This window comes from Coenobita brevimanus, chromosome 92 (genome assembly GCF_032717465.1).
Source record: "Coenobita brevimanus isolate Jiangsu-jjx chromosome 92, ASM3271746v2, whole genome shotgun sequence".
Taxonomy (NCBI): domain Eukaryota; kingdom Metazoa; phylum Arthropoda; class Malacostraca; order Decapoda; family Coenobitidae; genus Coenobita; species Coenobita brevimanus.
Window position 1 is genome coordinate 12,117,125 of NC_137045.1, and position 24,493 is coordinate 12,141,617.

The 24,493-nt window shown below is 42.0% G+C and overlaps 1 non-coding gene across 1 annotated transcript; it reads left to right on the forward strand.

Moving 5' to 3' along the window:
• The first annotated feature begins 1,449 nt into the window (after positions 1-1,449).
• On the forward strand, positions 1,450-1,568 carry LOC145412337 (5S ribosomal RNA). Its single transcript, XR_013899584.1, has one exon. It is a non-coding gene; the product is annotated as a 5S ribosomal RNA (ribosomal RNA).
• Positions 1,569-24,493: the final 22,925 nt, after the last annotated feature.

Here is a 24,493-nt window from a genome sequence, read left to right on the forward strand (position 1 = left end):
TATGAACACCAGTTGGCAACAAATGGGGAAAACTGTTTATGAATTACAATAAGCATAGTTGTAACGCCAAACTAATGATGTTTCATATAGCAAAAACGTAAACACAACATTACAATCAGTCGACCTACATACATTTCATAACTCAGCCCCACCGTGCTCTGTTCCGGCCTCCAACATGCAAAATTGGTTCCGAAATCCAGGCAAAAGAGTAGCGACAAGTTGCCAGGTTAACTTATGCACTTCGTCAAAAACTTCGCAAAGAGCATGAATAAAAAACTGCAGGCATGGAATGGGCTTAATTCCAACTCACAAAGCTTTCAAAAAAGTTCTTATACAACTTTCGCAGACTAAAATTCGAGAGTTTATGAATAAGTTTTGGAAGTAATCTAGGTCCGTTATTCTTTTTGCAAATAGTACAATTATTCTAATTTTCAATAATATTTTCTTTTCGATCATGTTCCATGAATATGAAACAAAATGCATAATGAAAAAAAGTCTCTTGTACAGTGAAAGACTGGAAATGTGGTAGTGTGTGTGTGTGTGTGTGTGTGTGTGTGTGTGTGTGTGTGTGTGTGTGTGTGTTAATACTTGATGTGGCAGTACGAGATGTAGCGGCTTGTGGTGACACTAAAATGTGTTAGTGTATAACCATACTAAGCAATGTGTGCTGTGGTGGCTGGGGAGAGGAGACAGTGTGAGGTGTGGTAGTATGAGATGTGGTAGTGTGAGGTGTGGTAGTATGAGATGTGGTAGTGTGAGGTGTGGTACTGTCTTCGACGATACAGTGGCCTTTACAGCACCCAATAGAAATGTATTAGATGTATGTGACACCTTCTTTCTCCCAAATGTCTCCCCACAGCCTCAGTCGTTCTCTGGGCACCAATGACAACGCCACCTCACCAACCGAGGTGATGTACACTCGCCAGCCATTGCTTCCACTCAATCTCTACCACCACCCCTGGCTGAGAGGACGTCGTTGTCAAGGTCTACACCGAACGTAGACCTGTTGCTCGTAGGTCAGAGTTTTTCAGAAGACTGCGCGAGTAACATTTTCATCACATAACTTGTTTCTCGTGCTTTCTGGTAGAGCATCGTCGAAATAACACTGTAATAGAGAATAAAAAATCATCGTTTGGTGATAAGTCCTGGGTACGTCTTCCTTTCGTGGAGGCAGACGATTAGAGTGGTAAACAGCTAGGATCTATGACACCCGAGTATATAAGTAGCAAATAAGTATGGTCACACACACGCTCAGTAGCTCAGAACCAGAACGATATTGTTTTCAAAATTAGCCACTAAGATGACGTTATACATATTTTTTTTCTTACTACTTACAAGATATTTTAAGCAGCGTACTAAAGACCTCTCATACTGAAAAGTCTGATGATGGCTATATTTCCTCCTTCCATTTTCAAAGGTTCCCGGAAATTAACTAAAATATTATAGAATGCCAACGGCCATACCACGTTGAGTACACCGCTTCCCGTTCGATCAGCGAAGTTAAGCAACGTTGGGTCTGGTTAGTACTTGGATGGGTGACCGCCTGGGAACACCAGATGCTGTTGGCATCCCTACGTCAAGTGGGGTTGGTGGAGGATTAGTGCCCCTCCCTGTAAAACAATTAACTCTAAGCCCTTGGCCACCCTGTCTGGGATACATGGCGTCTGGCAATGAATGAAAAAAAAAAATTATAGAATGTATAGTCCCTCTTGTTGTATATGTCTCTTGGAAATGGAATGAACTTGTCTGGATGTCGCTACGCATAGTTATGTTAGAGACAAAATACACTAGCAACAAAAGCCGTCTGTTTTCAGGTGCCTATATTCCCTTTACATATCGCTTGCAAAATATGTGACAGGTTTGCCTCTGTGTGTGTGTGTGTGTGTGTGTGTGTGTGTGTGTGTGTGAGAGAGAGAGAGAGAGAGAGAGAGAGAGAGAGAGGTTTGGGGGGGGGTATCAGAGTGGGCAGATAAGTGCGGCGGACTGAATTATTTTCGTATGGCATAATGTACAATGGGCTTAGTTCCTCGTGAAAGCAATTACCGTGTGACGTTATCAGTGGTTATACGGTATTAATATTTAAATACCGTGAAGAACAGTAGCTATCAGTAACTTGATATTATCCTGTTAGGGAAATATTGCAGTTGTTTATAGCATACGCGATCGTGGTTGAATATTGTCATGTGTATTGCTGATTTGTTAATCTAATGCGGTTTTGTGTGTGCGTGTGTTATTACTTGTTTCTCATATTCTGTCAAACTGTTGTGTTTGTAGTTAACTGGTCACCTATCTGTCTATCTGTCTATCTACATCTGTCTGTCTGTATACATTTATCTATCTTCCCAGTCTAAGTTTATGGTCATTTATTCAACCATCTATCAGTCTATCTATCTATCCTCTATCTGTCGCCTACCCTCTTACTCTCTCCAAACTGGCGTAAAAACAAACCCCTGGAGGCAATCACCCTCCCGCCGACAAATTCCGTCCCTTACGCATCATACGCTCCCCCACCCCATCCCACCACACTTGCCTCTGCGTCTGACAGGCTCTTTGGCTGCCACCACCACCACACCACACGCGGCCTCTCTCCTAAATCACTTGCTTTCCTCTACGCAGGGTACAGGGGAGGCTTCAAGCTGCAGGCGCGAGTAAAGTAATGTGAATGATGATTTGGTAAAGAGGTGCATGTGGTTCTCGGCCAGCAGTGAGTTCGTAGTATTGATCCTTTAATAAATTCTAAGGAAGACAGTCGCCATATTTCACAGGTCATTAATGGTCAGACAGTATTCTCTGAGTTTATTAAAAGAAAAATCGTTTCATTTTACTCTGAGGAACTTGAGCAAAATTATGTCGGTCACCTCTTCCCTTAGTAGGATCTTTCCCAAATTTTCGTCATTATAACTTGATGCGTCTTCATTTTCGGTGATAAAGTACTCGCTCCGCACCTACTCAATCCACACATTGAAAAAAAAGGAAAGGGAAGAGAAAATAAATGGAAAAAGGGGGAAAAAAAAAAGAAAATAAATGGAAAAAGGGAAAAAGAAAATAAATGGAAAAAAGGAAAAAAATAAATGGAAAAATTGAAAAAAGGAAAAAAATAAATGGAAAGAAGGAAAAAGAGAAAATAAATGGAAAATAAATGGAAAAAAAGAGAAAAGAAAGAGAAAATAAACGGGAAAAAACTAAATAAGAAAAAACTCACAAGAGATTGGCCACTTCCTGCCATCAATCAGGTGGGAACACAAACAATGCACTGGCGAGATCCATTAACGAGGGGGCTACTTTTAGGAGATTTTTTTTTTTTAAATCACCTTGAGGTAGGATTTTTTGCCAGAGGTGCTAAGCTGGGAGGAACAGAGGTGGGGGAGGGAGGAAGTGTGGGGGAGGAGAGACAGGAAGGACAGGAGGTGGTGGGAGAAGGAGAGGGGAAGGGGAGGAAAGGAGGGAAGAAAAATGGATGAGGCGTTGGGAGATTGACAGTGAGGGGAAGGGATAGAAAAAGAGGAGGTAGAAAAAATTGGAAGGAGACCAAGAGAGGAAGGGTGAGAGAAGGGGAAAAGGAGGATAGAGTGAGGGGATGAGAGTATGAGAAAAGAAGACGTAGAGAGAGGGAAGGGGAGGAAAGGGGAAAGAAGAGAGGGGGGACGGGAGGAAAGGAAGGAGGAACGGGAAAGAGGGGGTAAAGAGACGGGGGAGGAGACGATGAAGTGGAGGAGGAAGCTGAGCATGGAGATTTAAACCTCCTTTGGGTTGAGAAAGAATGAGAAGCGGAGGGGGTAGAGCGAGGGAAGGAGGATAGAGAGAGGGTGAGAGGGAGTGGAGGAGTATCGAGAGAATAGGGAGGGAAGGAGGGTAGAGAGAGGGTGAGGAGGAGTGGAGGAGGGTAGAAGGGGGGTGGGAAGGAGGGAAGGAAGGTAGAGAGAAGTGGAGGGATAATGGTGAGGTATTGGTAAGATTGAATATTGAGAGAGGTGGGGACGAAGGAAGGAAAGAAGGAGAGAATAATAAAGAGGGAAATGAGAAAAGCATGGAAAAAGAGATATTGAATAAATAAGAGTGGGAAAAGGGGATAATGATGAAATATTGGTAAGATGGATGGTTGGGGGGGAAGGGACGAGGGGAGGGTGGAGGGAAGGAAAGAAAATTAAAGAGGAGGAAGAGGGAAGGGTCTATGAGGAGAAAATAGAAAAAGAAGGCGGGACCAACATAGAAAAACAGACGAAGAGTAAAAGAGAGAGGGGAGGAAAGGGTGACAGTGGAATATTAGGAAGATGGATTGTTTGGAGAGTGGAGGACGGAGGGTGGAGGGGGGAAGAATGAAAAAAAAGAAGAGAGAAAGAGAAGAATATTGAGAGGGAATTGGGAAAACATGGGAAGAGACAAAGTAAAAGAGACTGGACAAGACGACGATAATGGAATATTAGTAAAGTGAATTGCTGGGAGAGGAGGGGACGAACGGAGGGTGAAGAGGGGAAAGGAGAATTTAAAAGGAGCATGGGATGAGGAAGTACGTAGCTAAAATTACAGGGAAATTGTGAAAGAAATGGAAAAACACAAAGAAGAGTCAAAGCGAATGGAAGTAAAGGATAACAGTGGAAGGAGAGGTAAAAAAGGGGAAAGAGGAGGAGAAAAAGGTGAACGAGAGGAAAGGGGAATGAAAAAGAATGAAACTATTAAGAGAAGTGTGAAAAAAGTTAAGGAAGCGAAGAAAACTGGGAAGAAAATTATCATGTTCGGATATTAGGGGGATCGAATGTTGAAAGATGAGACGGGGACGAAAGTGGTGGAGGGAGTAAGAGGGAGGAAAGAGGGAAGTGGGAGAAATGGCAGTAAGAAGGAAGAAAAGGCAGTTGGAGAGGGAGAAAGAAAGGGAGGAAGGGGATGGAGAGGGAAGGAAAAAAAGGGGGGGAATAGGTAGAGAGGGAAATAAGAAAAAGGAAGGTGGAAGAGAGGTAATAGTAGTTATATAAAGAGCTAAAGATGTTATGAAAGGAAAGGAGTGGAATGGGAAAGAAAAACTGATTTCACTGTTTCGTTAATTCTACAAATGCACTAAATAAGCCCACACATTAAAGTTCTGTTTATTGTAAGGAAAAATAAATAATAGGTGGAAATAAAGCGGTGTAGAGAAAAGCAATGCCAAATAAAGAAAAGCGAAAGGAAATAATAGGGAAAAAAGATGAGATAATGTCTGGAAATTAGGGAGATCGAAAAGTGGATGATGAAAGTATAGGAAGAAAAGAAGCATTGGAGAAATAAGGAGAAAAGTGAGTAAATTAAGAATGATAATGTGGAAGAATACTATAAATGGAGGAGATGGAAGAGAATAAAGAATTGGGAAGGAAAAGCCATGGGGGTAAAAAAGAGAGAGAAAGTTGAAATGTTTAAGTAAATGGATAGTAATAAATGATACAATGGAAAGGAAACAGCAACAGCTTTGATGGTCCTTCTGAGGCTGATAGAGAAGACTGTGACTGTGATATCTTTTCTGTGAGTCGCAGTGAAGGATAATAAAGTCAGTAGTTGAGGAGGAGGAGGGAATAACTAAGAAAAAAAGGAGGGAGAAACGAAGGAAGGAGGTAGAGAGTGAGTGAAGAACTCAATAGAAAGATCGATATGAGAAAGAGAGAACGTGGAAAAGTAAATAAAAGGAGAGATAGAAGAATGAAAAAAATACTGAATTGTAAATAACACGATAGATTAATAGAAAGGACAAATGTAAAGAAAAAATATATATATAAAAAGACAGATAAGTGAAAGAGAAAAGATGAAAACGTAAATAAAAGGATAAAAAGAGAACGAGATATATGAATACTTGTGGAACGGGAGGAAGATTAAATGCTTGAAGGGGAGAGGAAAGGAATGGAGGAAAGGAGGACATAGAAAAGAGGGAAAAAATTAAGAGGCTAAGGAAAAAGAAAAGACGAGCTAAGAAGATTATGGTGTGAACAGAGAGAGGAAATATTGGGGGAGAGAAGAGGAGGATGAGGGAGGAAGAGTAAAGAGAGTGTGAAGAAGAAGAAGGGAGAAGAATAAAGAGAGAGTGGAGAAGAAGAGGAAAGAAAAGGAAAGAGGGAGTGGAGAAGAAGAGGGAACAAGAGTAAAGAGAGTGGAGAAGAGAGAAGAAGAGCAAAGAGAGAGAGTGGAGAGGAGGGAAGAAGACTGTGTGAGGAAGAGACTGGTGAGGAATATGGAAGATGAAGAGGAATGAGGAGGTGAATGGAGAGGTAAGAGAAAGAGGAGGAAGGAAAAGGAGAGAGAAGGAAGAGAAGTGGAGGGGAAAAAACGGAAGAAAGTAATGAGCAGTAAAACGGATGAATAGAAACTAGGAGACAATGAATGAGGGAACATGTGGTAATAATAATAATAATAATAATAGTAATAATGATAATAATGAAGGGAATAATGGTAAAGTGGGGGGAGGAATAATTGTGGAAAAATTAATGAAGGCGAAAGAAGCAAGGAATTAAAGCAGATATAAAGGGGAAAGTGATGAGGAAAAAAGAGATGGAGAGAAATAAGGAGAAATTATAGAAAAGAGAGAGAACAGGAAATAGTAAGAAGAAAAGAAGGGACCGAGAAAAAGTATAGGAAATGAAATGAAGCCAAGTAAACGAAAAGAAAGAAAGGAAGGATGAAAAAGATTAATAGGAAGATTAGAGAGAGAAAAAATGTGAGGGGGAGACAGTGGTGAGAAATGAGTGATGAAAATAAAATGGAGGGACGAGCAAGCAAGAAGGAAAGACGTGATGGAAAAGAAAATGTATTAAAAAGAAAAATTGACGAAAGACAGTAATGGAAGAAGCTTGATTTAAAAAAAAAAGTGAGTGAGAGAGAGAGAGAGAGAGAGAGAGAGAGAGAGAGAAAGAAATTGAAAATGAGTAAAAAGAAGCGGAAGAGGAAAAAAGAAGAATGAAGAGGAAAGGGGGGCAAGTGAGGAAATGAAATTATGAGAGATAAGGGAGATGAAAATAAAAGAGGAAATGAACGAGGAGGAAGGAGAGGACTGATAAGAAAGGAGGAAGAGAGAAAAAATGGCTGAGGGATATTGCAAAAGGAAATGAGGAATCTGAAAGGAAATGAGAAGGTGAGAAGGGAGGAATGGGAAACGGGAAAGAGAAATGGAGACTGCCAGGTACAGTAGTGAGATATGAAGAGAAGGAGGAAACTAAAAGTGAGAAAGGAAGGGAAGGAGGTGAAATGAAGTGAGGAGACGAAGGTGAGGAAAAGACATTGGAGTAGGAATGAACAGGGGAATGATAATTGTTGGAAATTAAGGAAATGAGAAGTAATGAAGAGGTGGAGGGGATGGAAAGAGGGAAGGGATGATAGCTGAATGAAATCGTCTGGCTTTAGCTGGAATAGAATACTAAAGTTTCCCCGACAATGAGAGGGCTAAAGAAAGGAAAGAAAGAAGGAAGGAAGGAAGGAGAAAAGGAAGGAAGGAAGGAACAAGCAGTAGGAGAAAGAAAGGAATCCAATACCACACTGAGTATTGGGTAAAGCAGGAAGGATCTATAAACATTCTAATTCCACAACGTTCTACTTCCGTGTGATGCTTTTTTTTTTTTTTTTTTTTTTTTACGGTGGGTATTAGTGGACGGAAGGTGATATATTGATATGCTTGTCCTTTGTTCAAGCTGTTGTGAACTGCTTTTCCTTCTGACTGGGGCTCTGAATCCAGTGTCAATTATAGCCACCAATCTATCTGTCTGTTTATCTACTATGTACGTAATTATCTGTGTCTGTAACTGTATATATCTGTGTCTGTCTGTATGTCTGTCTATATATCTACCTATCTGTCTGTCTGTCTATCTGTCTGTCTATATCCATATGCCCATTTATCTGTCTGTCTGTCTTTCTATCTTTCTATTTATCTGTCTGTCCGTCTGTCTGTTTGTCTATCTGTCCGTCGATCGTGTTTTTGTCTGTCAGTCTGTCTTTCAGTCTATACCCAGATGCCCAAATCTCGGAAGGGGTAGCCCACAAACGAGTCGCCTCCATGTCACCCTGTTCATCAGACCTTAGATGCATTAGAAATTTACACAAAAATAGAAACGATGCGATAGATTACGAAAAGGCAGAAATATAAAATAGAGCCGATATAATTGAAGATAGGGAAAGAATATATGAAAAAGGAGAAGCATAAAAGAAGAGACAGTACATCAGAAAATAGGGAAGGAATAATGAGAAAGAAGTACAAGAGACGATATTACAAACGACAGGGAAGGAATATATGAAAAACAGAAATATAAAACTTAGACGATATACCAGAAGACAGGGAAAGAGTATTATGAAAAAAGAGCATTATAAAACAAAGATGATATAGCGGACGATAGAAAAAATATATATATAAATGTGGAGAGAATCATAAACTAGAATTGCACTCTGCTAATAAGAGTATTTTCAACACGTCGCTTGGGGGTAATATTTAGTTACATGTACAGGAACGTTATCACAACATTATTTACCACCATCACTGTTCCAGTAGTTTTGTGTAAGATGATCAGTATATAAACACCCAAGCCGATAGACAGACAAATGTTTAGACAGACAGGCATGAAGACAGACAAGTATACGAACAGACAGACAGAGAGGGACAGAAACGTAAGAGTGTTGGAAGCAATAAAGGAGGAACGAAGGAAAACATGTTGAGAATGTGCAGGAGAGAGAGAGAGAGAGAGAGAGAGAGAGAGAGAGAGAGAGAGAGAGAGAGAGAGAGAGAGAGAGAGAGAGAGAGCAGAAAATAATAAAACCAAATGAATAAGGAATGGGAAGTGGTGTAGAGGGAGAATAAAGGAGGAAGGAGACGTGGTAACAGAAGGGATGCTTAGAGAGAGAAAGTGAATAATGAGGGTGATGATGATGATGATGATGATGATGGAGGGGGAACTGGTAAAAAATATGAGAAGGGAAGGGGTCATTGACAGGGAGGAAGAGACGTAGGACGAATGTAAGGAAGAAGCGGATGATTTGAGAAGAGCTAAACAGGGTGAAAAAACGAAGCGAAATAGAGGGTAATAACGAGAACAATACAAGGAAGAGATGTCACAAGTGAAACGTATAGGTAGACGAGAAAATTTTTTATCTAGAAGTGATGTGAAGGAAGGGTGGTGGAGGAAAAAGATGATGAGGGACAAGGATTTTTAGAACGATGGTGACAAATGAAGGCGTGATGATGATGATGATGTTGATGGCAGGGAGAACTGATAACAATGTGAGAAGGAACGGGAATGTGTTAGTAGGGAGGAAGAAACGGGAAGGAGAGAACATGAGAAAATGAAGATGACGAAATGGAAGGAGAGCAGAAGGGTATAAGAATCTGGAGAAGATGAAAAGAAGAAAATTGTTAATGAAAAGAATGGTGGAGGAAAGTGGAGGGGAATAAGCTAATAAGAGGAAGCATTATTGTTCAGGAGAAGGGGAGGTAGAGAAAAGGTAGATTAAAAGATGGTGATAAAAAACATGACGAGAGAGAGAGAGAGAGAGAGAGAGAGAGAGAGAGAACGAAACGTCTTATTAAATCATTCTTGCTACCGCTAGACGATTTTATTCAGCTTAGTAGAGATTTTTTTAACTGGGGAGTCGTTTACGATCTACTTAACCTCTTTAACAACAACAACAAAAATCTTTTCTAAGCCTTGTATAATCCTCTGATGGTGACAAGAACAAAGATATATTAGACATTCTTGGGGTGAAGGGGTTAACCAGGTAGAGTGTAAGAGGGGGAGGGAATATATATATATAGATAGATAGATAGATAGATAGATAGATATGTTAAGGAAAAGAGCACAGGAAGATCATGATGATAGAGAATATTGGTTGGGGCGTGGATTAAATTGATACGGAGAAAGAAAGAACTAGACAAGCGTAACAGGTATAGCTAGATACACAGATAGATAGTGAGTTAGAGATAGATACAGCAGACAGAGAGAGAAAGAAGGAAAGACTGACAGACAGACGTATGGAGACAGAGAAGGATGGTGAAATATACTGAAAGCAGAAAGCGGAGGGAGGGAGAAGAGAAGAGAGAGAGAGAGAGAAGAGGATTACGAGTATTAACTGAGGAGAAGAAGCGAGTAAGATGATAAGATGGAAGATTAGTGAGATGAAAGAGACGATGACGAAGTAATGGCAAAAAGGGGAGATGAAAGAGGCACAATTTAGGATGCAGAGGAGGAAGATGGAATTATTGCTGAAGTCAAGGGATATTGAAAGAGAGAGAGAGAGAGAGAGAGAGAGAGACGGTAGTGATATTTTTTGTAACCCCAGGTTCATCTGAATGTAAACTCAGTAGACTGCAGGCTGCAGTTACCCCCCTAATGCAGTCCACCATCTCTCTTTTAAGATGTTGGGAGGGAGTTGAGGGACATTTACATAAACAAGCAGAGGATCCGCCGGCTCTGTCAATGCCACCTAGCGAAATGGCCCCTTTCCAGCACGTATCTATCTAACTATCTGTCTGTCTGTCTATCTATCTATCTATCTATCTACATACACATACACACACACACACACACACACACACGAAGAAAACCTGACCCAGAAATTCGTACCGCACCACCCTTGCACTCCCTGGCTGTGGCAGTCTGTGGTCACGTGGGTGTTGCAAGGCTCATTGACGCCCAGGAATTATACCGAGACCCCCCATCCCCCCACCTCTCTCTCTCTCTCTCTCTCTCTCTCTCCTTTACGAAACACGCATAAACATACAAGCAGACAATCAAGGAGACACGCACGCACGCACGCACGCACGCACGCACGCACGCACGCACGCACACACACACACACACACACACACACACACACACACACACACACACACACACACACACACACACACACACACACACACACACACACACACACACACACACACACACACACACACACACACACACACACACACACACACACACACACACACACACACACACACACACACACACACACACACACACACACACACACACACACACACACACACACACACACACACACACACACACACACACACACACACACACACACACACACACACACACACACACACACACACACACACACACACACACACACACACACACACACACACACACACACACACACACACACACACACACACACACACACACACACACACACACACACACACACACACACACACACACACACACACACACACACACACACACACACACACACACACACACACACACACACACACACACACACACACCTGCAAGGTTTATCAGTTCGTGCCGCAATGAGAGAGCTCCGAGATCGCTAACGAGCAGGTGGGTGGAGTTCTGAGATGACAAGAAATATGAAGCAGAGGAGAAGGAGAAGGAGGGGATGGAGGAGGAGAGGAAGAGAAGGAGGAGGAGGAGGAGGAAGAAGCAGAAGGAAAGGAGGTAAGAGTTGTCGAGAAATCTGAACGGAAGAAAGAATAGAAAGAGAGGAGGGAAAATGTGCAGGAAATAAAAATTGAGTGGAGAGAAGGTAAAAGAGGTAAGGCTCAGGTAAGATGGGAATAATACTGCACAACACCTAAAGAACGGAAGAACATACATGAAGCTGAGAAAGGACAGTGAATGGTGATACAGAATTAAATGGAAGAAAGTTGAAAAGATACCAAACGATTGCGAGAAAGCGGAAGAAAATGAGAACTAGGAGTGGTAAAAGATGAAAGAAGACGGAAATAGATGTAGACAAGAAGAAAAGAGAAGCTAAGCTCTTCCCGAGACGGATGCCAACCGCCCGCTTTAAGTATATTTATTTTCTACCCAGGAACCTTCATCCTTTACCCACGACCTTTCCATACGACCTTAATCTTGATATATTAAATTGCCACTACACTACAAAATTTGATGTCTGTGGGTCAGAGAATTCGAAAAGCTGGGGCCCGAACAGGACAGACAAACACATATACAGCCAAACGATGAAGTAACTAACTGCTGTAGATAAATAAAAGTTGACAAAATATCACCTCGATACCTTGTTACTATGAGGAGAAAATGAAAAGGGAATAGAATAGAGGAGAAGAGAGAGGAAGAGATAATCCTGTAAGCTAATCCTTTAGTCTTTTTGAGGGCATTGGCCTCCCTCAGCTTAATAAAATCGCCTGGCAGTAGCAAGAATATAGCACTACGAGTAATTGTACCCCTGCTCTCTAAAGGGTAAATAGACTCACGTAAAGTTAATCTGGCCAAAAGTAGCCATTTCACGAGACGCCACCCGCAGATGAAACCTCCTGTGTAACGCGGCCAAAAATAGCATAAGGAGAGGACAGCCGGAGTTCCTTAATGAAATCCCAACACACATGCATGGGAAGCGTCTCACAAGCACTGGGTTAGGACCAGCTCACAGTACAATACTTCTTTTGCATTAACCTGGCCTAGTTTTTCGTCCTTTTGCAACTTGTTTCACGTAGCTCATTGGCAGAAAGACACTGGTATTACAGTTACTGCGTACTTTGAAGGGCATTTCTTCGTGACTGTAGTCGTTTAACTCTAACTTGGCCTAGATTTTCGTCCTTTTGCAGTTTATTTCACGTAGTTCAGTAGCACAAAAAGACACCACTACTACCACAACTGCCACGTCCTTTGCATGGCACTGCTTCGTGACTATTATCGTTTTACTCAAACTTGGGCCTAGATTTTCGTACTTTTGCTGCTTATTTCACGTAGCTCAGTGGCAGAAAAAGACACCACTACTACAGTTTTACGTCCCTTTTTACGGCAATTCTGGACTACCATCGTATTCTAGTGTTAACCTACAGTATTGTGACAGCTCAGCATTCAAGATGGAGAGACGGCAATCTTAATCCAAGTTAGGGTTAAAAGGGTATAGAACGCCTGCTGACGTATTAGTGAAGGATGTTAAGCCTTCTTATGATCGTGTCAAATCTAGTGTCATATCTGGGCTACCACCGGAGGATTTTATTAAGTTGGGGGTGAGTCAGAGGATTCTCATAGTGTTAATACTGTCTCTGCTGATATTCTTATGGTCGCCTCAGCTCTGTTATTTTATTTGGGTTAAAGGATAAGTTCATTCGGATGAGGATGAGTCAGCCTAGGAGTGCTAATCAGTTGTTACTTTAAGCAAGTCTCTATAAAACTGAAATGTTATCGGAATAAATGTTGTTCCTCCTTATTTGTTTGTTCTGGTCATTAATCTAGTTTGGTATAAAGTATTTGGTAGAGAAATGTATGAGGGAAGATAAAAATAAGGCTGCGTGTTCTTATATTCAACTTAAGCCAGATGAAGGTCATGAATATGGAAACAGACTCAGCAGTTGACACGAGTTCATTAAAAACAAACTCTCTCTCTCTCTCTCTCTCTCTCTCTCTCTCTCTCTCTCTCTCTCTCTCTCTCTCTCTCATTTTATCTCCACTTCCTTCTCCACACATAATTATTATTTTTTTTATCTCGGCAATTCCCGTGTTCATCTCATCCCTGCTTCATAATGTTTCCTGCCTCACGACTTCCTCATTATTTTTCCAAGTCCTTTACCTCATATTCTCTCTTTATCTCATGACATTCTGCTTCAGGGTAATATTATTGCTAATGAGGAGGATGAGGACAAGGACGATGGTGATGATAGTGATGAATAATGATGATGATGATGATGTATTGTTTTTGTTATTTTCAGTTTTTGCTTCTTGTCGTCCTTTGCGTCATGACTTTCTTTACTTCAGGGTGACAGTGATGATGATGATGATGATCATGATGCACCGCTTCTGTTCGTTTCGCTTTGCCTCTTGTTGTCCTTTGCCTTCATGATGATGATGGTGATGATGATGATGATTATGATGCAGATATTTTCTGTTCATTCATTTTGCAACACACAACCTCTACCTCACGCATCTCTCATTATATAGTGATCCCGTCTTCACTTCACGTTCCTCGACGTAACCAACTACACCCTCTGCTTCTCAAGGTGACAGTGATGATGTGATTTCTCTGCTCGTTTCTCTTTGTTTCGTCATATTCTGTGCCTCGTGGTCTCCTCATTATATTGCCACAGCTTCAGTGATGGATGGTGGCAGGGACGTTTGGAACTGTGAGGAGAGATGTATGTAAGTGCGACAATAAAGAAAATATTGCACGACGGTATATTAATTCCAACGCTAACGTACGGCATTGAAGCGTGGACAGTGTTTGAGGGACGTAAATTAAGATTGAGAGCTATTAAAGCAAGTTACCTTAACAGTACCAGTGGAGTGGAATGGATGGATAGATGGACGAATGAAAGACGTTGTGAAGAATGTGGTGTAGAAATTGATGTGAACAAAGAACACTTAGAGGTGGTTCGCCCATGCGGAACGAACGAATGGCGACTGAGAGACTGACTAGGAGAATGTATTAAAATGAGGCAGCTCGGATAAGAAAACGGGGGAGGCTGAAAACGATGTGGAGAGATAAGGTGAGAGACTGTTAATGTGGGTGGTGTGTCGTGACAAGAGGGGTCGTCACTGAGTAAGGATAGGAATGGCGAGAGGTCATCTTGCCAAGGCCACTCCTCCAAAGGCGCAGTTTAAAGAAATGAGAGATTTTTTTTTTTTTTTTTTTTTTACTGTTTGACTCTCCCACTACCCCACAACTCTCTCTTTACTTCATGATCTTCCCAACATTTTCAACTTTTATCCATAATAAAAAAGATTTACTCAGTTCATTTTAACTCGAAATGATTTTGTTCAGGTGATGGCGAGTGACAGAAGTGTGAGAAAGTGGATACTCTTACTATTAACCTTTTCATGTAGGGACACTCCTGGTATTTTATTCCAGCGAAAGCCAGTCAATTTTATACAGCTGAGAGAGACACAGGAACTTAGGAGAGTCTACAAGAACGACATTTCGGATCCCCCTTGACCTCTCCCGTCTCATTTTTCCTTTTCCTTGACCTTCCTTGCAATGTCCTCCTTGACTTTTTACTTCTCTCATTTACGACCCCTCTCCCTTTTTTTTTTTTCTTTTTTTTTTCTTTTTTTTTTTAGAATCGTGATAGTTTATTTGGCTCGTCGATTTCGTTTTACCTCTTTTCACCTCTCCTCACCTTCATATAATGTCCGCCTCATCTTTATGGCACTTTTTTCTTTCTTTCTGCCGTTTTGTCATCGACCCATCCTCTTTTCTCTCATTTTTATCCCAGTCAGTTCCGCCTATTTTTATCAATTAAATTTATTAACTCCGATCTTCTTATTATAATGTTTTATATTGTATTATTATTATTTTTTTCATGAATCTCGACAGTTTACATGGCTCACACTCTCTCTTCAGGTCTTCCTCGCCGTGCCACCTACTCTTTCTTTGCTGTTTGTTTGTTTTTCTCTTTTCTTTTTTTTTTTTCTTTTACACCGCCTCGTTTTTTCCCCATTATCTCTTTTTGCCTTAGCCTCACTTTGTTTTTTGTTTTTTCACGAAGCCCAAAGATTTTATTTGGATCACAGACTATGCTTTATCTCCTTCAACCCTCGTCACCATCCTATCGTCTCGTCTCTGTCGTCTTCACAATACTGAATGTTCATCTTTGTTTTTATTATTTTTGTAATCTTCGCCTTCGTTTTTTATTATTTTCTTTTATTCTCCAATTCCTCTTTCTTCTTTTTTTTTACTCTTTTGTTCTTTATCCTTTACGGACTCCATTTCTTTATTTCTCCTTTTTTTTTTTTTTTTCCTGACTGGCCGCCACCACCCTCGCATTTTCTCAAGGAGCCAGATAGTTTATTTTGCTCGCAGACTTGGCTTCATCTCCTGCAGCCCGTCTTCAGCACCCCACTGTCTCTGTCTAGTTTCTTATCACTGTAAATCATTCTCCTTGGTCTGGTGTGTGTGTGTGTGTGTGTGTGTGTGTGTGTGTGTTTGTGTGTGTGTGTGTTACTTTTTTTGTTTCCTTCAACATATATTTTTCCTTTTTTATGCCATTTTTTCTTATCTCTTTGTCATATAGTTTTCTCTTCTTGTTTTCTTTTTCCGATCTCCACCTAAGTCACTTCCTTTTCTTCCATTCTTCTTTTATTACCACTAACTACTTATATTTATTTTCAGTTTTTTAACTCTGACCTGAAGTACTTTTTTCAGGAATCCTGACAGTTTATTTGGCTCACAGTCTTGGCTGCACTTCTTTCACCCCGTCTTCAACACCTCAGCCAGTGCCCTTGCCCTTGTTCCTACTTCAGAGCACTATATTTCATTTTCTTCTGTTTCCTCCTCCTCCTCCTCCTCCTCCTCCTTTCTCTTTCAGGTATACAGCTGTATAGAATGTAACTTTTTCTTTTCAGTCTTTCCTATGAAATTTCCACGTCAGTTTTTCTGTGCTGCACGGTGGTCCATTTCACTTTTTCCTGCCAGTTTTAACTGGAGGGTTTGGAGGCGGGGGGAGCCTTCTTGCTTTCTGTCCTTATCCTTCAGCATGTAGAATTAGATCTCGTAGTCATTGTCCACTCTAACAAGCAGCCTCGAAACAACCATAAAGTCTGTTGCTGTGTGCTTTCCTTTGTATTCATTTTTATTTTTCCTCCCCCTCCTCTTTTTCTTTCTTTTTTTTTCTTTCTCTCGGCACCTCTCCTTCTCAGTTTGATCTTATATCCTCATCCTATGGTCCACTTACTTTTTATTTTTTCGTATTTTTTATTCTTTTTTCTATCATTTCATAATTCCTTTATTTTCCTGTTCCCCTCTTTATTAAGTGCACCTTCTCCTCTTGCATTTTATCATTTTATTCCTCTTATTTTTTCTTTAGCTTCCACCACCACATTTTTTTCTGTTTTTTAAGGATCGTGATAGTATATTTGGCTGATGCTTATCGTTTCACCTTCGTCCGCCTCGCCACTCCACCCTCTCCTTAACTCACTACCTCACGACCGAACAGTGTCACATTCTCTCTCTCTCTCTCTCTCTCTCTCTCTCTCTCTCTCTCTCTCTCTCTCTGTTTACAATTTGCTTATTTTTCTTAATTTTGTAACTGTTCCCCTTTACGTTTCTCATCTTTTTACCTGAGCTTTTGTTCCACTTCCTCCGATTATTTTATTATTATTATTATCATCATTATTATTATTATTATTATTATTGTTATTATTATTATTATTATTATTTGTTATCCACATACTCAGCCATATATATTTTTTTTCCATCACTGCTTCAATACTGGTACTTTTTTTTTTTTTTACACCTGCTAGTTTCATGTTTTTCTTTTTCTGTCCTCCACTGCCTCGCCCCGCTCCTTTCTTTTTTCTTCATCGCTCCTGACAGTTTATCGGACTCACAGCCATCATTTCACCTCCTTCACCCCGTCTTCACCACACCACCCTCTCTTTAACACACTACCTAACGACCTACCTCTGTCACATTCTCCTCTTTCTTTGTCCTTGCCTTCAGAGTCTGTCTCTTACTTCCTCAATTTTGTTTTTTTCTTTATTTCCACCACTACTGTCACCACCACCTCCACCACCACGTCTTCTTCTTTTCTTCTTAACTATTTTTATCATTTATGCAGCCTTACTCAGCTTGAAGATATCTTAGCGAAGGCCAAAGCTACCCGCCCCTCCCGATCGAAAAGCCCTCCCAAGCAGAATAAAATGGTCTGGTGGTAGAAAGAATACAGTCGGTCATGTTACTGTAATGGCTGACCTCTTTACTAGATGATTACGTCCTTTTTTTAAGCTTACTTTTGCTATCTCCAGACGGCTGTACAGGGTGGCCCATATACTCGTAAAACGCTCCTCTTCCACTCCGCTGAATGATCTCCCTTGTGTTGCGGAGACGGCCAGGTCAGCGTTTTCAGTGTCTCTCCTGCACCATCTGTTAATTTGCGATCCCCCACTGCCACACCCACGTCAAGTTAATAGTGTCTATCCTGCACCATTTATTTACTTCCTACCCCCTCACTGCCACACCCATATCAAGTTAACAGTGTCTATTCTGCACCATTTACTTATTTCCTACCCCCTCACTGCCACACCCACGTCAAGTTAATAGTGTCTGTCCTGCACCATTTGCTTCCTACTCCCACTGCCACACCCACATCAAGTTATCAGTGTCTGTCTTGCATCATTTACGAGGTATACATTTCCTTCTCCCACTGCCACACCCACGGCCACACCTACAAACTGAGCCTATAGTGAATAAGGTACCACCGGCTGTGTTTTTAGTGCAGCGCTGTATGTGGACCAGCCTGTATTTTATTTTTTTTCTAGAGGGATTTTTCGAAGTGAAGGGGTTAGATACAGCCTTCACTAACCCCTTCAGTACCAGGGTCCTTATTCTCGTTGGTTATGGAGTCTCCCTGACACCTCTTCCTTAGTAATTTATTTTTAGATGTGGCTGGTTATTATCCCTTTGTATGGTATTTATGCAGAGTATGGTGATATGCGAATGATTTAAATGACAGAAGAGGATAGTAAGGTGCAAAAGACAACATAGATAGCTAGGAGAAGGTGTTAGGGAGCTTCCTTAATAGATCAGAATACGGGTCTAGGCGTCTTAATAAATCGTCTTCTAATCGTCTGTTGATAGCATGAAGAAAAATCGGCGTGGGTAGTCCTTAACCCCTCTCTTTATCACACTAACCATTATATACATTCACCCTTCTGTCTTCTCCGCAGCTCACTTCCTCACGACTTTTCTCTGTCAAATTACTGTCTCTTTGTCCAGCAATACTCTCTCATCATCGTGCTATCTCTTTCCGCTCCTCGTAATTTTCCTTGAGCTTGATGATTTCTCTGTCTCACGAACCTGCAGGTCTGAAAATATCTTTAGCTTCTGACTCTATAATTCTTTCTTTATCTCTCCAACAATTCTCTTGACATTTTCACACGTCTCTCTCTCTCTCTCTCTCTCTCTCTCTCTCTCTCTCTCTCTCTCTCTCTCTCTCTCTCTCTCTCTCCCCCCCCTACATTTTTTCTTTGCCTCACATTTTCTCTCTACAGTGCAACAACTAATGCCATTTTTGCGTCACCTTTTTTGCCATTGTTTCTCTCGGATTACTGTCCCTTAATCCAGCGATACACTCTCATTGTCACAATCTCTTTTTCTGCTCCTCGTTATTTTGCTCCAGGCTTGGAGTCTCTCTCTCTCTCTCTCTCTCTCTCTCTCTCTCTCTCTCTCTCTCTCTCTCATCTAACTTAATTATATCACTTTCTTTAATTTATGAACGCGACTCTGCCTCACATCCTCTCTCTGTCTCACCCCTCCCTTTGTGTGAGAGCTGTTCTAGCTGTCATACAAAACTTGGTCCTTCTTACTATTTCCTGCCGGCTTCGGTTGGAGAGTTTGGTGAATTGAATGGGGAGCCTTCCTGCTTTTCTTGCCTTGTCTTTTGCATACAGAATAGTTATGTTGGTTATCAAAAGGCCAAAAGGTCTGTTGCTGTTGGTTTCCTTTGTATTCATTTCTTTATTTTCACGTACATCCTTCCCTCCATCCTTCCCTGATTTTTACCCTCTCTTTCCTCCTCCATTATTTATGTAAACCTTTCCTACACTGTTCTTAACCCCTCCGTATCTCGCTCCACCCTCCCTTCACCTCACGATCCTCTCATCTCTCATCATCACAATAAAACGTCCCTCCACTTCTTTATTCCTGTCTATACCCTCACTATCCTCCCGTCCATCGACCTTCCCTGCATTTACTCTCTCCTCCTTCCATCTTCCAAAGTCCCTTCCACTCCCACTAACCCCACCAGCCCCATCCTCCTCCCCTCAAACTGCCTGCCCTTCCCTTCCAACTCCCTCATCCATCCCTTGACCATCCACTCTCTTCCTTTTTATATCCTTGGCTACCTAGCATTACATGCCTACCTTACCCCTTCCCTAGCAACACCACCACCTCTACTTGCACCTTTTCCACCCCTTCGCACCCCCTTCTGCCCCTTCCCACCCTTTCCTACTCCTCCATTAAACTAAAACCTTCCCCACCATTTTTTTTCTTTTTATTTTTTGGCGGAGGGAGAGGGGCCTAAAGCTACCCGTCCATCCCTTCCACATGTCTAATCATTTTCTTCCCCTTTGTCTCCCTTTTTAATCCTCTCTTATCCTCTACTCCACCTCACCATCACCCCCTCCCAACACTCGGTACTCCATCACCCCTGTCGTACTTCTCCACCCTCACCCTACCAGACTAATAACGCACCCCCCCTCTTTTTTTTCTTCCTTTAGTTACCCTTCCATCCATCTCTTCCTTGTATCTGCTCTACCTGCTCTTTCCCACCATCCTCTTCCTATTCTCCTTTCCACCTTTTCGAGTCCCTGTATCTCTATCCTTCTTCCTTTCACTCTCTTCTAAAAAAATACATAAATACAAACCCTCTGACTTCCCTTTACCCCTTTCCACACACTTCTGACCCCTCTCCCTCTTTCTCAACCCTTCTCCCTCTTCCCAGCACCCCTACCTCTCTCATCTTAATCCTTTTCTCCCCTCAGTATAACTCCTTCCGACCAATCATGCAACATCTTTCTATCCCCTCTTTCTTAACCCCTCTCACCTTCAGTTTTGATATTCTTCACCCTATCCTAAAATTCCTCCCCTCACCTCACGACCCTCCTCTACCCCGCCCCACCCAGCAGACTAAAGGGCCCGCCACAGGAGACGACGCGACCCCGTATCATGCCCACCCACCCACCATCCACCCACCTATCCGCCCACTCACCCACCCACCTCCCCTTCCTGTTTTAAAGATTAACCCTTGAGACACCTGATGCTTCCGCTTCATCCCATCTTGTTTTCTTCTATAATTTCTATCTACCTCTCATTTTCTTACTGTTGATCTATCTCTCTAATGCTACCCTTCCTACCCTCTCTCCCTGCTGCCATCTTTGCATCTCCTCCTCCTCCTTCCTCCTTTCCCTCCCAACCCCCTTTCTTCCCCAGTCTTAAAGTTCAGCCCCCCAGATCTCCTTATGCCTTCCTTCCTTTTTCTTATTCCTTAATTTCTTACTAACGTCTTTCCTTATTGCTTCCATCCTTGCATATATATTTTTCTCCCGGTTTTCTCTTCCCTCTCCCTGTTCCTTCTTTCTTTTCTCTTTCTTTTTTTTTTCCTCTTACCTTCCCCATTATTCCAGGTGAAATGATTAATCTTCTATACCTCCTTATGCCTTTCCTCCTGACTTCCTTATCTTTCTTCCTTTCTTTCTTATCGGCTTGCTTTCATCTCCTATCTCCTTTTTTACTTTCCATCCTAATCTAGTGCCTCCTTCTTCACTTACCTCGCCTTCCAGTCTATCAGATCAGCCCTCCACTTAACTAAATCCTCTTCCTTCCTTATATTCTTCCTTAAATTCTCACTTCCTTGTTTATTTATTTATTGCTTCCTTCCTTCTCTTGATGCTTCCTCTCCTCTCTCCTTTTCCTTCCTTTCCTTGTTTCTTCCTTCTTCCTTCCTTCATTCCTACACCCTCTTCCAGCCTTAAAGATCAGAGCCTCAGAGACCACTTTATATATTTCGTCTTTACTTCACTTTTTCGTCATTCCTCATTTTGCTCACTAGCTCGCTTACTTACTTCCTTATTGGCAACCCCTCCCATCTCTCTCTCTCTCTCTCTCTCTCTCTCTCTCTCATTTCCATCCATCCTTCTTTCCCTCCCATCCTCCTCCTAACGTTACATCCTTCCTTCCCTCCTTCTTCCTCTCATATTTACTCTTCACTCACCCCTTCAAGTACTAAAGGTCAAGGCTCCTAGAAGACGTTATGATTTCCGTCCTTAAGTCATTCCTTCGTCTTTAATATCACGCTTCCTTTTTTCAGTAATGCTTCCTTCCATCCTTAAAATTTTTCCCTTTCTCTCTGTTTCCTTCCAATTTTCTTTTTCTCCTCTTTCACTCCTTCCTTTTTAATCACACTCTTCCTTCCTTCCTTCTTTCCTTCCTTCCTTCCTTCCTTCCTTCCTTCCTTCCTTCCTTCTTTCCTTCCTTCCTTCCTTCCTTCTTTGTTACTTCCCTTCATCCTTAATTTTGTCCCATTTTCTCAGTTTCTTTTTATTTTTTTTCTATCCTTATTCTTCCTTTCTTCATTAAATTCATCCTTCTCTCCTTCCCTGTACCTTTTTCCACTCTTAAAGTCAGAGTTCCATGACCACCCCTATGCCTGCCGTCCTTCCTTCCTTCCTTCCCTTACCATCTTACATACTTCTTTCTCATCTTTAATTCCTTTATTCCTTTCTTCCCTCCATTCTTCCCTCCTTCCTTTCGTCCTTCTTTCCTTTAACACCGTACTTGCATATTTCTCCTCCTATCTTCCTTCATTCCTTCATTCCCTCCTTTTTTTTACTTCATTCCTTACTTCCTTATTTCATTCCCGCCTTCCTTCCTTCCTTCCTTCACTCCTTTCCCTCGTTCCTAACTTCATTCATTTCTTCCGTCCCTCCTTCCCTACTTTCTTCACTCCAATCCCTTCCCAACCCCTCATCTTCCTTCCCAACCCCTCTCTTCCTTCCCAACCCCTCTTCTTCCTTCCCAACCCCTCCTCTTCCTTCCCAACCCCTCATCTTCCTTCCCAACTCCTGTTCTACCTTCCCAACCCCTCTTCTTCCTTCTCAACCCCTCATCTTCCTTCTCAACTCCTGTTCTACCTTCCCAACCCCTCTTCTTTCTTCCCAACCACTCTTCTTCCCCAACCCCTCTTCTTCCTTCCCTTCATCCCATTTCTTATGCGCTCCTCAACCTTTTTCTCTCCTCTCCCAATCCAATTCCCGTCCATCAGATTCTTTTCCACTTCTCTCCTCCTCCTCCTCCTCCTCTTCCTTCCTGGTTTCGCCTCGTCATTTCCCCCCCTACACTTTTTTATTTGGATCTCCATGTCCGCTCTTTCATACGTCATTTTTTCGTTCACTTCTCCATTTCACTCAGTCTCCATTTCCCTCATTCCTCTGCTCGCTCGTTTTTCCCCGTCTCTGTAATTTGTTTTATTTCTTCATTTCTCTTTCTATTCTTTTTTTTTTAATTATATATCTGTGCCCACTCTCTCTCATGAATCATTTTTTCGGTCACTTTCATTTCTCTCGTCCTCCGCTTCTCCCATTCCTTTGCCCACCGTCTTTCTCTTGTCTTTTCTTCTTTCTCTTCACTCTCCATTTCATTCTTTATCAGTCTGCTTATTCCTCATTTTCTTCGTTTTACTTATCTTCTCTATTGCACTTCTGTTCTCCCTGTTCACCCCCTTCATTCACCTCTCTCTTTGTTCTCGTTACATCCTACTTCATCTTGTCCTGTCGCTTATCTCTCTAACATTCCTCTCTCCTTTCAGTCTGGCTCATTCCTTGCGATTTCCTGTCTACATTTACCTTTCCTCTCTCTCACGTGCCTTTCCTCTCTTTCACATCCCTTTCCATTCTTTCCTCCGTTCCTCTTATCGCTTTGTTCTCGGCTTATCTCTTTCTTATTATCCCTCTCATCTTTTCTTCCATCCCTCTGTTCTCTCCCTCTCCTTACTCCTCTCTGTCTCTCTGGTTTCCCCTTGCTCTTTCACCCTCCCTTTAAAACTACCTCTCACCCTCTCTTTCTCCCTTACTTTTTCTGTTTCTTTCTCTGCTTTTTTATCTCTCGTCTCCGCATTTTCTCCTTTCTCCTTCCTCTCAAGTTTCTCTTTTTCCTATCAGTTTAACCAATTTGTTGTGATTTCCTGTCCCCCTTTCCACTTTTTCTCTCACATTTCTTTGCTGTCTTTCCTCCCGTTTCTCATCTTCCAATCTGTTTCTCTCCTTGTCTCTCAGTCGTCATTTCATTTTCTCATTACCCCTTTCTCCCATCCTTTACCCTCACCGTCTTTCTGCTCCTTCCCTTCCTTTCCTCTCCCTTCGTCTCATCCCCTCTTTCATCTGCCTCCTTCTCATTCCCTCTTTCCTCTTACTCTCACCGTCTCTCTTATTTTTTCTTTCTCTTTAGCTCCTCTCCTCTGCTTTCGCTATCCCTTTCAGACTCGTCCATCACCCCAGTCCCTTTGCCCTCCTGTCTCCCTAATCCTTCCTCTCTCGTTTTCCTCTGTCCAGTCCTTTCTCCTTTTTCTTTTGCCTCTCTCTCTCTCTCTCTCTCTCTCTCTCTCTCTCTCTCACACACACACACACACACACACACACACACACACACACACACACACACACACACACACACACACACACACACACACACACACACACACACACACACACACACACACACACACACACACACACACACACTTTCCCCCCTATGTCTCACTCTCAGTCCTCCCCCATTCAGTCACTTTTCTCTCTTCATTCACGCATCCCTCTCTCTCAGTCCCTTTGCTCACCGTCCTCTCTTTAAATGATTTCTTCTCCTCCCTCTTTCACTCTTTCTTTCCACCTTTCCTTTCACAACTCCCTCTTCTCTCTCTCTCTCTCTCTCTCTCTCTCTCTCTCTCTCTCTCTCTCTGATGGATTCTAACTAACTGGATATACCCCTGTTTCTTCTTTCTCTAATACCCGTCTCTCTCTCTCTCTCTCTCTCTCTCTCTCTCTCTCTCTCTCTCTCTCTCTCT